Source organism: Sander lucioperca, chromosome 7 (assembly GCF_008315115.2).
Source record: "Sander lucioperca isolate FBNREF2018 chromosome 7, SLUC_FBN_1.2, whole genome shotgun sequence".
Classification (NCBI taxonomy): Eukaryota; Metazoa; Chordata; class Actinopteri; order Perciformes; family Percidae; genus Sander; species Sander lucioperca.
Window position 1 is genome coordinate 18,931,377 of NC_050179.1, and position 12,263 is coordinate 18,943,639.

Genomic DNA, 12,263 nt, shown 5'->3' on the forward strand with positions numbered 1-12,263 from the left:
GGGAAGGGCTTTGTAAAAGTGTCGAGGAGACCTGCAACCACCTTTGTCTCTCTGTCACTCTCTCTCTCTGGTCCTCTTCTCCAGCAGTGTGCTATTGACCTGCATTGACGTCATTGCGTCATTAGGTTTCCCTTAGAAACACTGACTTTCAAAAATAGTATCAAATTAATTCAGCTGGCAAAGAGAGAGGGGTGGGGCTTATGAGTGTTTGGGGTTGGGGTGTTTGAGGTGAAGGGGGTGTGTGGGTAGGTATGGGTGTGGAGCAGTGGGGGGACATCTGTTTTATTTTAGATTTTTATCCCCCAACAACCCTTCACATCTTTCCCGCACCACCACCATTTCCAAGCCGACTGGGGTGGAGAGCTGGACCAGACACATCGATATCTGAAGACCAATGAGGAGTCCCAATGGGACAAAATACCTTAAATTCAATTTCTAATATGCTTATTAGTCATTGTTGCAAAAGCAAGTATATAAGCACAGACTATGAAAAACAAGGGCATAAATAATCAAACATGGATTAAGATAATGATAAATAAATAAAAATAATAGCTTTGGTAAAAAGGTCAAATAGGTTTGTCTCTTTCTGTCTCTCTCTGTCTCTTCCAGTCTAAAAATATCCTCCAGCTGACAATGTTGAAAACCGTTTCCCCATTTAACTAGCAGCTCTTAGAGCCAAGGAAGCCAGAACACCACACAGACAGACAGAGAAGCAGGAAGACAGGAGGAAGAGAGACAGGTAGTGTAATTGTGCGGGTTGTTGGGATGCTGGATTCTTCAGGGATTTTCAGTTAGGACAGCAGACCATTGATGACCCCACCAAAAAACCTTAGATCCCTACAAATAAAAAAACAAATCAATATACCGAACTCAGCATTGTTTCTTATTTAAAAGATATGTTATCACTGCTACTTTGGAGCTTGTTTCGCAATTTAAATGGTAAGCCTCAGAGGACTAGACTATGGCACCAGCATGGGAAGTAATGGTGAAACCAAAGTTGAGAATTATTATGTTCAGGTGTCACTCTGTAGAGGTTGAATATACAGGGAAGTTGTGGTTTTAGTTTCAAATAATACAGTGTCTGGAAAGATGTATTTGGATTTAGTGGAAGAACACTGTTGTGTATTTGGGGAGCTGTCCATGGTGCTGAAATGTTACTACAACCTGAAAACCCTCAAGATGTCACTGTTAAACTCTAAAGGTATTGTCCACATTTTTACTAATTTATTCAGTGTTGTTGTAAAGCTCCTTTTTGAAAACTCTTCAGAGGCGTGAACTACGTGAAGTAGTGTTACTGCTATATATTTTGACAGGCCTCTGACTCATCTGCAACTCAGGAAAAATATCAATAATTGATCATGGGCTGATGAAGCAAAGTGGCCATATACTGACCAGAATCACTACAGAACTGCTATTTACATGTCTTATTCACATACTATTGGAGATAATATAGAAATTATACACAATGAGAACCATGTATCTCTAAATTAGGGGAATTTTTGAATGGGAAAAAAATTAAAGGAACTCCGTAAAGGATCTTCCTTATTCCCCATTCTTCTTAAGCTAAACAAACAGTTTAAAAACTCTTTGGGTTATCAGAAAATCTCATTGTTTCGAATGTCAGTTTACAATTCATGATCTTTGGGGTAAACAGAGCAAAATTATGGATTAAAAAGAATAAAGAAAAAAAAGCTATGCAGTTATCTATCCAATGTAACTTCTACTTATAAAATTTACTTTATTGGTTTAAGTAAGTAAACTTTAGTAAGTAAGTAAGTAAACTTTATTTATATAGCACCTTTCACAGACAAGAGGGGTCACAAAGTGCTTTACAGTAAAACAAATAAAAACAACACATACAATACAAAACCATATGGCTAATTAAATGCTTGTCTAAAAAGATGTGTCTTTAGGTGTTTTCTAAAAGTTTCCACAGAATCCAAGGCTCTCAAGGCTAAAGGGAGAGAGTTCCAGAGCCTTGGAGCCACCACAGAAAAGGCACAATCACCTCTTGTTTTAAAACGTGTTCTGGGAACAGTTAAAAGGTCTTGGCTTGAAGACCTCAGAGAGCGACCAGAAGTTTGTGCGTGCAATAGATCCTGGATGTAAGAGGGAGCTTGGCCATGCAAGGCTCTATATGTAATGATAACATTTTTAAAATCCACTCTAAAACCAATCGGTAGCCAATGAAGAGCCTTAAGCACAGGAGTAATGTACGATCTCCTGCTGGTCTTTGACAAAAGTCTTGCTGCTGCATTCTGTACAACTTGCAATTTGTCCGTGGATGATTTGTTTAAACAAGTGTACAGTACATTGCAATAATCCAAACGTGAAGAAATAAAAGCATGAACAAGCATCTCCATCTCTTTTTTAGAAACCACAGATCTAATCTTAGCAATGTTCCTGAGATGGAAAAAAACAGGAACAAACCACAAATTTCACATGACTGTTAAAACACATAGATTTGTCAAAAATGACACCCAGATTTCGCACATTACAGTCAGAGAACGATAGAGCCCCAATGGCCTGCCTAATCGTAGGGGTAATGTCTGGGGCAAAAATCATCACTTCAGTTTTGTCTGAATTTATTTGCAAAAAATTGTCTGCCATCCATTTGTTAATGGAGGCTAAACAATTGTGCAATAAGGACAGTTTGTCTAGCCTATCAGGGCTAAAAGATAAATATAATTGGATGTCATCAGCATAACAATGGTAAGATATTTCTTCAAAACTACCAATAATCTTTCCAAGAGGAAGCATATATAGACTGAATAGCAGGGGGCCGAGCACAGAACCTTGGGGCACACCACAAGACAGAGGAGCAGAGTCTGACATATATGTTCCTATGGACACAGAAAAACTCCTGTCTGAATTCCAGTAATGCCACCAGTTGTTTTCAGTCTATCAATCAGAGTGCAATGATCAACAGTATCAAACGCTGCACTCAGATCTAATAGGACCAGCACAGAACAATTACCCCCATCAGCAGCCATCAAAATATCATTAGAGACCTTAAGGAGAGTAGTCTCAGTTGAATGTTTTTTACAAAAGCCAGACTGAAACTTATCAAAGATATTATGAGAATCCAAAACATTATTTAGCTGGTTCGCAACAACCTTTTCTAAAATTTTAAAAATAAAAGGCAATTTAGAAATAGGCCTATAGTTTTTAAACAAAGTTGCATCTAGATTGTTCTTTTTCAAGATAGGCTGAACAACAGCATGTTTAAAACAGCTAGGGACCTGGCCCAGCTGAAGAGATAAGTTTAAATTGAAACCAAACATGGGCCAAGTAGATGTATGTTTTTTAAAAGCAAAGATGTGGGTAAAATATCACTAGGGATTTGGGAAGGTTTCATCTAGCCCACTGGCTTAATGATGTCATTCAGGGAAATGGGGCAGAAGGAGTCCAGTATTGAAAGTCTCTGATGTGTAACTATATGGGGGTTTACTGATGGTATAATGCCTGCCCTGACAGCTCTAACCTTGTCCACAAAATGAGACAAAAAGTGGTTGCAGTCAACATTTGAAAACACAGGGACAATACATTCAGCAGGGGAAACAATGTTGTTAATAGTCTCAAACAGAGTTTTAGCATTGTTTTTACAGGCAGATATCAGATTAGTAAAATAAGAGGCTCTAGCATCCTTGATCATTTCATTTAGGTCTATTAAGAGCTCTTTAAGATGCAGGCGATGGACTTGGAGCTGAGTCGCTTTCCATAAATGCTCAGTTCTCCGACAGTGAAAGTGTTGAAAGACTTACTGCCCACAGTGTAGTTTACTCATATACATCAGCACTTACCCATCTTATCAATGTGTTCTCACTGAAGAATCTGGAGCTCTAGGGAATGCTGTCCTGTGGTCCTGACCTTTGACCCACCTGTAGAGTTAAGAAAGCAAAAAACAGAATATCCCAGTAAGTATCAGCCGAAAAATCCTTTTACACTTGGTATTCTCCTGTCTGTAGCCAGTTATTTTTAACTGTGTTTTTATGTATGATATATGATGAGAGGAAGAAGAAAAGAGTGAAGAAGAAGATGAAGAAGAAGAAGAGAGAACACAATACATATGGAAAGGGAGAGAGAGAGGCAAGCAGAGAGACTGAGAAAAATACTTCACCATTAGGACTGAATTAGGCTTTATGATTCATCCTCTTCAATAGAGACACACATTTCAAATGTCGTGCGATGTTCCATCTCACGTCTGGTAGCACTACACCTTTCAGTTTTTTCGCTGTGAGAATTGTGCACCAAACACACTAAAAAAAGGGTGTGACTGCTGTTTGGGAGGAGAAAGTGGAGTGTGTGATCAACAACAAAGAGGAAAGATGCTCCATGTACGCCCAAGTGTAAACGGTGGACTTCTACCTTGTGTTTCTTTAGACAAGGCACCGTACAAATATGACCCTGTTACATAAATACATGAATGTACCACTAACCTGCGAGGAAAAGGTGGTAGGTCAAACCAGTGGGTGTCTGTCCTGGGTACAAACAAATTTCTGGCCTGCTGAAGCGCCCTTGAGAAAGTCCCAGTGCTTCAAGGAAGCTGTAGCTGCTGCTGACCTCTGTCCTCCCTGTGAATGAAGAAAAAAGATGAAATTTCTCACAGGAATCAATAAGGAAATCACAATAAATGAGAAAACGATAAGAAGTAAACAAATCAACAACATTTGTTTACTTGTTATTGTTTTCTCATTTATTGCGATTTCTGGGACAAGCTTTGTGGGACTCAGAGATGTGTGATAGCATTAGTGGGCGGGGCGGACCCACATGGGGAGAAATGTATCATAGAAGACGTCAACAGCACCAATGGAAGTCACGCAGCATTCAGGGGTCAGTGCCAAGGCTGATGACAGAGTTAGAGAGATAGAGAGATAGAGAGAGATCCTGGGTGTGACTAAGAAACTCTGAATATGGAAAAACTGTGTGCTGTCCTCTTTTCCTCCCCCATAATAACATAAACACACGAGTCAGTCAGTCTGTTCGAGCGGAATTGTTAGTCTTGATAAGGAAATGAAAATGTCGCTCCCTCTATCCGGCCTATTGAGCTTAAACCCTCCGCCTTGTCGTTTTTTTAAGCATGTCAATACAATAATAATACCTTCCAAAACATTTGCCTTGGGTGTATTATGGCCCCCCCCGTCTTTTCCACTTGGATCTCTGCCTGTGTGTCTGTTGTATACACACAGGTCCTTTTAATTTGTTTGATGTCCCCTCCCATCTGCCTTGTGGCTTTCCATTCCGACTCGTAGGCTGTGTCTTTCTAGGAAACAGTGGGTGTTTTGGTCTGGTGTTTACTATCGGGCCCCTGTTGATGAGGGCAAGCATACACACCGAAAAGAAGAGATTCAAGGGATGCTTTGTCAGGGTAATGCTTTACGTATTGAACCATCATGACTGAAAAAAAGAGACACCAGAGAAGGGTACAATATGAGGGTTGTCCTGTCTTTGTGGATTTTACTTGGTTTAATAACTCCCACCCCTCTACTGTTTGGTTCAAATGTAAAAGTTATTTTTACACACAGTGAACAAATATACATTATAATCTAAATATGAATAAAAAGATCTAAAATATCTTTTAAAAGTTAAATTAGAAAAGAGAAGAGCTTTGAAGCCTTTAAAGGTGGTTGATTAGTAGCATTTCATGCTGTATTAAGGTCTGTGAGACTTATTTTTGTCCAATTTGTTTTGTGGTTTAGATGGAGTGTAATTCACAAAATAACTCAAACTAAAACAAATAAAAGAGAAATTTGAAAATATAGGTTTCATGTCTCGAAAACCCATTGCCAGGTTTACAATGTAGGACCGTTTTTTGTTGAGAGTGTGTACAGAGGGATGGCTGGCCAGCTTTTGTTTGAATTTCAAGCCCAGATTAAGGAACCCTGCGCCCGCTCCTCCCTCCCCTCCCCCTATTTATTTTTCCATCTCTCTTGCCTAAATGATGTCAATGGAAGCAGAGCTACAGAGCTATTTATAGAACAACCCCCCCCCACCCCCCACCCCACCCCACCCCACCCACCCACCCACACACACACACACACACACACACACACACAGGCACACAGCATCCTCAGCATCACATGCTTGGTTGGGACCTCTGCTGCACACAATAAACCACCTCAAGAGAAGAATCCGCATGAATCAGCCGCTGAATATTTATGAACGGCTTTGTCACATGTCCTCTTTAGTGTGTGTGTGTGTGTGTGTGTGTGTGTGTGTGTGTGTGTGTGTGTGTGTGTGTGTGTGTGTGTGTGTGTGTGTGTGTGTGTGTGTGTGTTTGTGTTTGCTCTCCATGCTTGGTTATTGCCCGTACAGCCGTACTTCCCTCTGCAGAAGAAAAAAAACGAAAACCTATTGAGAGGGATGCGCGATGCGCGCCCCCTGCCTTATTCTTCTTCTGCTGCTGCTCTTCATTCACTCATTTCGTACAGTCATTCATTTATTCATTCATCCATCCTTTCATTTCCCACTCAGTCATTCACACAATTCCTCCCGCATAGTCTGTGAATGGGCGCACAAATGGGATGTATGCGGGAAGCCACCTGTTCTCCTGGTGCCCTGTTTGCTGCCGTTATTCTAGCTTGATTTGCGTTTTTTTCAACACAGTTGGAATTACCAACTTGTGCGCGTGTGCGTACTCGTGCGTGGAGGGATTGGGGTGAAATCTAACATACCAAGTCTCAGGGGACACCAGAGTACACTGTGTTCCCTGGGTATGAGTTTTGGGAGATCTATAGACCGAATAACCCCCCCCACCTCCTCCTCCTCCTCCTCCCCTCTCTCTCTCTCCACGACTCGTTCTGTCTCTTGACATTCACATGCTAGATTACGTAACATAGTTGGTGGGGTTGAAGTTGAAAGCTGGAGGAGCGGCGTGGTGATCAGGGAGGGTGGGGGTGTATAAAGTCTTCTTCCATCACAAATAAATGCACGGTTTGCTGCACAGGCGTCTTCGATTAAGAATAACTCATGATGGGTTTTTTTTAGACTGCCTTCTATTTCTGAAAGGCGGTCGTGATAAAAATAAACTACCCTCCTCCCCTCCCAAAATCCACCATCCGTCCCCATCCACCCTTAGATTCAGAAAAGCTGAATTTCATACTCGTCCTACATCAACGGAATCGTGTAAATATATATCAGGCGAACGGCAGATGATGCGGCTTTATCGGCAATACGAGTTAACGATGATTTCGGGGGTGTAACGGGGCAAAAACACGCCCAGAAATCAGTTTGATCGCTGTTTTTGACTTCCAGGATATCTTACTCAGCTGATGTAAATTGATGAGGTAATTTTGCTATCATTTATGTCTTTTGAGAGGCGGAGAGCATATAAATCGTTGCTTCTCTTCAACTATTTTACATTTTTCTTGATTAAAGTGCTTATTGATTATTATGCTGACTATTTGTCTCCGTTGGACTCGTTCCCTTGTGTGTTTGGCCATTTGTGTTTTGTCGTGCGACAGGATGGATTAGGCTAAAGGTTGTTGTTTTTTAAAGTAAACCAACCACGGTTTGCGTACAGCAGCAGAGAGAAGGGCTGGTTTGGTATTTATAGCGATACTGTGTACATTCACAGCCGCTTCCCTGCACTGCTGAAGTTGACACGTTAACACTCACTGGCTGCTATATTTAGCCCAGCCTCACAGTGCTGTTACTATTCCCAGCATTGTACATGAGGGGGCGGACGGTGCGTTTTTTTTTTTATGAAAGGGAAGGAAAAGTTCCCTTTTCACAAGTGATTTATTTTTCTGCGTACATCCCGGCTTGTTCTCTGCCACTGATACCTGTAGTTAAAGGCTATCACGACTCCACAAATGAAAGGTGATGGCTTGATTTTGATTGCTAATAAATCAAATTTCTGAACAGAAACAGCTGATAATGCTGCTGAGTGCAGACATCAGGCCATCAGTCCTTAAGCAAAACACGTATAGTGTGTAGCTGACCTCTGACATCTGTGTGGAGCAAAAGGCCAGAAAAAAATAGGCTTTTCTCAAATCAGGAATCTCAAACTCTATCTAAATATTTTCAAGATGCCTGGACATAATGGTTACATAATACGATTAACCCCACAATCCTTTAATGTGTTCATCTATGCTTCACTCAAATGCTGCTTTGATGCACTTTTGGGCAAAACCTAGTTGGTTAAACTGCCAGATTCATGTTGTGATTTCAGCACCACGGACAGTTCCCACACACACCTAGAGGTTCAGAGTCACAGACAGCTCGGTAACATTATAGTGCACTCTACATTTCTATGGTCCTGGAACTGTTGTCTAGCCCACCGTAGTAGGTTGTCCTTTCCCCTCTCAACGTCCCCTTGCCATTGATGAAAAACATCACGAGGTCAAGGACGGATGCAAAGCAGATTTCACAAGAAGCTGGGAAAAGACAACTGTGGTGCTAAGAAAACACGCAGGTGCCCTTTTCACTGGACAAAACTAATGTAGTGCCAGTTGTGATTAATGCAAAAAAAGTGCACCATCTAATAAAAATCTAATAAATGATAAATTGAATACAATGAACAGAGAGACAATAGCATCTCCTCTCTTTTGAACATAATGATTTTAGACTTAAGAAGACAGGCATGCAAAAACACACGAATTTGAGTTCTTCAGGGTCGTCTATCTTAGTTAAGAACCTTACTAATCAAAAATACTTTTCAAAAAATACTTTTCCGAGTCCCTTTTGATTAGCAGTGGACTTCATAGCTTGTTATTCTGATAACTATGTCAGTAAAGAGAGCTCAGTTTGTTGTGTGACATATATTTCTGTTAGTGAGTTAATTCTTCCTTTCTGTCTGTACATAAAGACAAGGCTATTAACTTGGATCATTTAAGATCTGAAAATGACTGATGCTAGGGTTCCAGTTATATTGACATATTACTTGCAGCTTAGGACAATGTCCCGTCCAACCATCACAATTGCGGGGGTACTCAAGACTCAAACTGTATCAGGTGCTGACTGCTGGATCCGAAAACTATATTTCCCTAAAAATTGTTTTTGAACACCACTTAAAGTTGGAGAAATGCTTGCAATCTGCTCGAAAAGTGTAAAATCGAGTAGGCCAATTGTATCAGAACTCCAAGTTGAATATGGAATTACAGCAATGAATACACTGTATAGTTTTGCAGGTTAGAGTTCAAACGTATGGAAACAGTAAGGCAGTAGTTTGGCATACAACTAACATACATGTTTTGTTGTGTTTTTAATATTAATATATCATTTTAATTTTCAGAGAGTACCAACGCAATTTCGTTGTGATACTGTCAGACAGTAGTGCAAAGACAATAAAGCCCCTTTATGTCTTATATTTGTTTGAACAGTAACTATTAAATTTGCATGTTAGCCAAAGTTACATCATCTTATTTAGGACACACATCTTGGATTGATGTTCTCGGGAATGTTTTTTCCAACAAAATAGTGTCACTGAACGCAACACTGAACAACAGTTAGAGTAGGCGAACACGTAATACAATACACAATACAGCAGTATGGCTTAAACTCAGACAACATTAAGATCATTTCTGAGATCTAAATCACTACAATACTGGCAACAAGAGCATGAAAATGACGAAATGTTGGACCTTTAACTGTAGTAGATGTACACTGAGTGTAGATTTTTGCTTCATGTCTGTTGGGGTACAGTATGAAGGCCTGGTTTTATCACCACCAACACCCCCCTCCCAAAGTTTGGTAATAAAGTGAGGAAACCCACTGAGTTCTACCAAGTCCTTTAGGACTATTGATTTGCCTTCACTTCTACTCTCACATGGACTCGTGCAGTCGCTCCTTGCTTCTATCTTTCTCTTTCTGAGGGTCGTCTTCGCTTCCTCCCCCGCTGCTGCGGCCCACTCCTCCACCACTTGATTATTTTCAGCTCCGCCGTGTGTGTGTGTGTGTGTGTGTGTGTGTGTGTGTGTGTGTGTGTGCGCGCGCGCGTGCGTGTGTGTGCAAACGCATGTGCCAGGCTTTGGCTGGCTGGCTGGCGGGCTGGTTTGGGAAATACCTGGTCACGATCAATAAGGGGAGGGTTTATTTTGGTTGCATACCGCCCCCTATTGTCCTGAAAAGAGAACTTAAACCTAGACCTTAAACGCACCGTGATGCCTGTGCCAAAATATGTACAGTATCTCTGCTGCAACAACAACAACTTCAACAACAACAACAACGCCGCCATCAGGCTGCAAATCAGTGAGGATGAAAGATCAAATTAGTAAACAAATATAAATGGGAGAGGGAAATTATTATAAAGAATTTCGAATTTCAAATATTGCATCAAAAACAATAATGGTAAATTTAGTAATGATTTCTCGTCATTGCAGCCTTATTTAATTTTAGCACTGATTAGGCACAGTACTTCACTATAATTGACAAATACAGCAGACTTTAAATCACTAAATATTCTCATCTTGGGTCATGAAAAGGAGGGGATGTGATTTAGGATCTCTCTCTCTCTCTCTCTCTCTCTCTCTCTCTCTCTCTCTCTCTCTCTCTCTCTCTCTCTCTCTCTCATCACGCGCCAGAAACGCAGTGCTCCTCCATGCGCCTTAACCCGAGCAGAAATACAAAGAGACAAAAAGACATCATGAAAGCTTTAAGTGACTCGTTCGGTTCAGGATAAAAATAGATGTGGTTGCTCTGCGAGGAAAACCCTGGTCTGGATCGCCCTCTAGAGGGGAGACTCTGCCAAGACAAGAGACCATTTATGCATGGATAAACTTCTTCTGTTATGTTGTCTACAGTAAAACGTTGCTGTATTGTTCAACAGTGTTGTAAAGCAGCAACCACTTCACCTCTATTTCTATTGTATTTATTTAATAAATCTGTTTTTTTTGTTGTCGCAAATAACACATTTTATATAGACACGTTCATCCCACTTAAATTGTAATTTGTTTTTGTTTTTTTACATACTGTCCTGAGAACAATGCCCGTTCAACAAACACTGGTAATCTTTCTTCTGCATGTAAAAAAGGACACAACGAATTAGTTTATGTGAAGTATATCCTAAATAGCATACAGTGTGGCTGATTCAGCAGCTTTTTTGTTTATATCACACTGAAGCTGATGCATTTAAATAAGACGATTACCGCACGATGGTAGGTGCAACTGTTAATATAATTATAAATGGTTTGTAGGTTTTGTTTTTCTGAGTTAAAACCATTTACAGTTGCCTCTCTTCCACAGTCGATTCAGAAAATTGAGTTTGAGCCCCTCCTCCTCCAAAGCATCCACCTACACAAACCAGCACGTGTCTTCACATGCAGACCTGCAGCACCCACAAAGAGCTGTGTGTGTGTGTGTGTGTGTGTGTGTGTGTCTTTATAAGAATCACTTTTTGACCACTTACAGTGGACATGTTCTTGTGTGTTTGTTTTGCTGTGTAAAGATTAGGAATAAGATTTGGTTTTAGAGCAAAGTATTAGAAATAGACTATAGGTTTAGGTTATGGACAAATATTTGGGTTAAATTAGGATTGTGGCAGGCATAGACTGGTTCTGTTTAGTTCAAATTTGGATTCAGGGGTAAGACTAAAGTTAAGATTGGGTGAGTAAGGAATACAACACGTTTGACATCTTTTACATCCAATTACTATGTGCCCCAGACAATTTACAGTTTAAGACACAGAAGAACACCAAATTTCAAAAAAACATTTACCTTTTAAAACTTGAAATAAGGAAACTTTAATGTAGGACCAGGGTCCAGGTTAAGCACTGATCTATTGGAAATGACAGCAAATATTTAAGAAGACGACAAACTAAAAAAGGTTTGTGGCTAAACGGTTTTACAAAGCGGAAGGTTAATGTTCGCACATATTAGGATTACGTGTTATTTCGGAATAAAAATCGGTACAAGTTCCATTAACACATTAATGAAGTGGATTGAAGGCCCTCACATGTAGCATATACATTCTTGTGTTAAAATGTGCACAAAGCAGGCAGAGCCTCCACCACCAGAGTAACATAGTGTGTTCTAAACATGGCAGTGACTATTTATAGCCCGTTCAATTATTGAGAGCCCAATTTTACCCTTTTCTACTTCAAAGCGGACACCCTCACCCCCAGCACCTTAACACGCACACACACACTTACTGGGCTGAGGGGAGGGAGAAGTGGGAGGCATTGTTGATGCAGACATGTACAGCCGAGGAGGCACATTTGTGTATGCATGTGTATTCTAAATGTAGAAGCCAGATCGTAGGCTAAAATTACCCTCTCCTCACTCTGCATTGGTACAGATATAGGTAAGTACACATAGGAGGGAAA